This window comes from Somniosus microcephalus, unplaced genomic scaffold (assembly GCF_052327205.1).
Source record: "Somniosus microcephalus isolate GS21.2 unplaced genomic scaffold, FLI_Smic_1.0 unresolved_chr8, whole genome shotgun sequence".
In the NCBI taxonomy this organism is placed as follows: domain Eukaryota; kingdom Metazoa; phylum Chordata; class Chondrichthyes; order Squaliformes; family Somniosidae; genus Somniosus; species Somniosus microcephalus.
This window is the reverse complement of record NW_028225186.1, coordinates 16,535,592-16,539,778: the sequence shown is the minus strand read 5'-3', so window position 1 is coordinate 16,539,778 and position 4,187 is coordinate 16,535,592. Positions and strand designations below refer to the sequence as shown.

Sequence of the window (4,187 nt, the reverse complement as noted above, 5' to 3'; positions counted from 1 at the left end):
TGAATAGCCTCCTTCTGTTCCTGTATAACAGGCTCGTGTGTCTGAATTGTCTCCTCTTGTTCCTGTGTAACAGGCTTGAGTGGCTGAATGGCCTCCTCCTGTTACTGTGTAACAGGCTCGAGGGGATGAATGGCATCCTCCTGTGCATGTATAACAGGCTCGAGGGGCTGAATGTCTCCTCCTGTTCATGTATAACAGGCTTGAGGGGCTGAATGGCCTCCTCCTGTTACCGTATAACAGACTCGTGTGTCTGAATTGCCTCCTCCTGTTCCAGTGTAGCAGGCTTGAGGGACTGAATGTCCTCCTCCTGTTCATGTGTGGCAGGTTTGAGGGGCTGAATGGCCTCCTGCTGTTCCTGTGAAACAGACTCGGTCTGAATTGCCTTCTCCTGTTCCTTTATAACTGGATCATGGGTCTGATTTGCCTCCTCTTCATCCTATGTAACAGGTTCGAGGGGCTGAATGGAGTTCTACTGTTCTTGTACAGATCTTGTATCGCTGAACGGCTTCCTCCTGTCCAATGCAACAGGCTCGAGGCGTTAAAGGCCTCTTCTTGTCACTGTGTAACAGGCTCGAGGGGCTGAATGGCCTCCTCCTGTTCCTGTATAACAGGCTAAAGGGTCTGAATGGCCTCCTCCTGTTCCTGTGTAAAAGGGTCTTTGGACTGAATGGTCTCCTCCTGTTCCTATGTAAAACGGCCACGGGACTGAATGGCCTCCTCCTGCTCCTGTGAAACTGACTCAGGGGTTGAGAGTACTCAGAGGGAACGTGTCGGGGCGGTAGTTTCCCTTCTCTGAATTACCGATTTACTGCAAAATGTACTGACAGTGGAGGAACCACCGAACCCTCGCCCAAAATCCGACTCTGGTGGGACTCGAAACCCTAACCTTTGAATGCCTTAATCTATACAAACAACTAATAGAAGTCCAATGCGCTATCCATTGCGCCACAGAGCCAATTACATAAAGCTCTATTACAAAAGCAAAATAGTGTTGATGCTGGAAATCTGAAATATAAACAGATGAAATGCTGGAAACACTCTGCAGGTCAGGCAGCATTCCATGTCTGTTTAAAAGGGGTCAACTTTCAGTCCCGGATCATTCTGTGTCTGTTTAATAGGGACATGCTGTCAGTCCCGGATCATTCTGTGTCTGTTTAAAAGGGACATGCTGTCAGCCCCGGTTTATTCTGTGTCTGTTTAAAAGGGACATGCTTTCAGTCCCGGATTATTCTGTATCTGTTTAAAAGGGATGTGCTGTCAGTCCCGGATCATTCTGTGTCTGATTAAAACGGGTGTTACATAATATTATAGAGTCTGCCCCACAGAAACAGTCCATTTGCACGAACTGGTCTCCACACGAGGCTCCTCCTTCTCTATTTCTCCTCACCCCCCAAATAAAACTAGAATCAGTAATGGCAACCATGAAACTATCGGATTGTCGTAAAAACCCATCTGGTTCACTAATGTCTTTCAGGGAAAGAAATCTGCCATCCTTACCCGGTCTGGCCTTTGTGTCACTCCAGTCCCATAGCAATGTGGTTGATTCTTAACTGCCCTCTGACATGGCCTAGCAAGCCATTCAGTTGTAACAAACCGCTATGAAACAAAATAATAAAAATGAAGCTGGACGGGCCACCTGGCCTGATCCATATCAGCCTCCTCCTGAGGTCCCCACCATCACAGAAGCCAGTCTTCAGCCAATTCGATTCACTCCACGTGATATCAAGAAAAGGCTGAGCACACTGGATACAGCAATGGCTCTGGGCCCTGACAACACCCCGGCTATCATTCTGAAGACTTGTGCTCCAGCCAAGCTGTTCTAGTACAGCTACAACACTGGCATCTATCCAACAATGTGGAAGACTGCCCAGGTATGTCCTGTCCACAAAAAGCAGGACAAATCCAATCCAGCCAATTACCGCCCCATCAGTCTACTCTCTACTCTCAATCATCAGCAAAGTAATGGAAGGTGTCATCCACAGTGCTGTAAAGTGGCACTTACTGACCAATAACCTGCTCATTGATGCCCGGTTTGGGTTCTGACAAGAGCACTCGGCTCCCGACTTCATTAAAACCTTGGTCCAACATGAACAAAGGAGCTGACCACCAACATCCTGGGTGTTACCATTGAACATAAATACTGTGACAACAAGAGAAGGTCAGAGGCGAGGCATTCTGCGTCGGGTGTCTCACCTCCTGACTCCCCAAAGCCTTTCTACCATCTACACGGCACAAGTAAGGAGTGTGATGGAATACTCTCCACTTGCCTGGATGAGTGCAGCTCCAACAACACTCAAGAAGTTCGACACCTTCCAGGGCAATGCAGCCCGCTTGATTGGCACCCCATCCACCACCTTAAACATTCACTCCCTCCACCACCGGCGCACCGTGGCTGCAGTGCGTACCATCTACAAGATGCACTGCAGCAACTCACCAAGGCTTCTTCAGCAGCACCTGCCAAACACGCAACCTCTTCCACCTAGAAGGACAAGCACAGCAGGCACATGGGAACACCCCCACCTCCAAGTTCCCCTCCAAGTCACACACCATTCCGACATAGAAGTGTATTGCCGATCCTTCATCGTCGCTGGGTCAAAATCCTGGAGCTCCCTCCCTTACAGCACTGTGGGAGCACCTTCACCACACGGACTGCAGCGGTTCAAGAAGGCGGCTCACCACCACCTTCTCAAGGGGCAATTAGGGATGGGCATTTAATGCTGGCCTTGCCAGCGCACCCACATCCCATAAACGAATTTAAAAAATCCTATCAGCATATCCTTCTATTCCTTTCTCCCTTCCTCTTAAATGCATCTAGTAGTATTTACCTCAACTACTGCATTCTTAGCGCTCTTTGGCCAAAGAAGTTAATCCTGAATTCCCTGCTGGATTTATCGGTGAGTATTTATGACCTGTCTTCTCTGAGCTAGCTCCTGACTCACTCACAGTAGGAAGCATTCTCTCACTGTTTAAGTGCAGCTGCGATGGCCGAGTGGTTAAGGCGTTGGACTCGAAATCCAATGGGGTTTCCCCGCGCAGGTTCGAACCTTGCTCGCAGCTACTTTGATGCAATTTTTTTATTTCATCGGCTCCCTGTGGCGATCACTGGACCCGAAATTGATCAGAATACCCTCCACTGCACTTTATTACACTGATTAACCCAAAGTTCCAATTGAAACGCTAATAATTTATCGGCATCAATTAGATATTGTGGATTTGTTGGGAACTAGTGAGCAATACACACACAAAGCAGCAGCAAAAATACTAATTATAAAGAGCCCTGCAGTGTTTGGTATGGAATCACCTTCAGCTGCTAAGTGGGAACACGGTTTGGTTTTGTAAAACTGAACACGAATTAAAAAGTGTGTAAAAAGACCGTGGCAGGACTCGAACCTCCAATATCCTGATAACCACAGAAATTAATATCAAAGCCTGACGTTTTATCCATTAGGCCACGCGACCAGTAGGAGTAATTTGTAGATCAGCGCCATCTGTGGACAGATAGACACAGGGTCAACCTTCCAGTTCCTTGAGCTCTCTGCAGAACTAAGGTTTTGTCGCTTTGCTTCAAAGTATTACAGCTCCAATCTTTTCAGCAAATAGCAAAATTAAGAACCGACCCACACCATCAAAAAGTAAATGGCCCTTATGGGGATCGAACCCACGACCTTGGCATTATTAGCACTACGCTCTAACCTACTGAGCTAACCGACCTGTTTGAACTCTTTTTACTGTTAAATTCAATTTATGTTGATTTTTGGTTTTTTTCAGTTGTCAGTGCTCCGATTTCCTCCCACAGTCCTAAGATGTGCGGGTTAGGTTGATTGGCTATGATAAATTGACCCTTAGTGTTAGGGGAATTAAATACGTGGGGTTACGGGGATAGGGTGGGATATGTGTTGGTGTAGGGGTTACGGGGATCGGGTGGGATATGTGTCGGTGCAGGCTCGATGGGCCGAAATGGCCTCTATCTGCACTGTGGGGTTTCTGTGATTCTGTGACTTCGAAGGCTGTAAAAGAAAGACTCTGATTTCTACAGCGCCTTTCACCTGAGGACGTCTCAAAGCGCTTTACAGGCAATGTAGTTGTAGTCACTGTTGTAATGTAGGAAAAAGAGCAGCAGCCAATTTGTGCACAGCAAGCTCCCACAAAGTGATAATCGAGGATAACCTGTTTTAGTGATGGTGATT

At 47.4% G+C, this 4,187-nt stretch overlaps 1 non-coding gene across 1 annotated transcript; it reads left to right on the top strand.

The window, feature by feature from the left end:
* Positions 1 to 2,975: 2,975 nt before the first annotated feature.
* trnas-cga (transfer RNA serine (anticodon CGA)) lies at positions 2,976 to 3,057 on the top strand. The gene has a single exon. It is a non-coding gene; the product is annotated as a tRNA-Ser (tRNA).
* Positions 3,058 to 4,187: the final 1,130 nt, after the last annotated feature.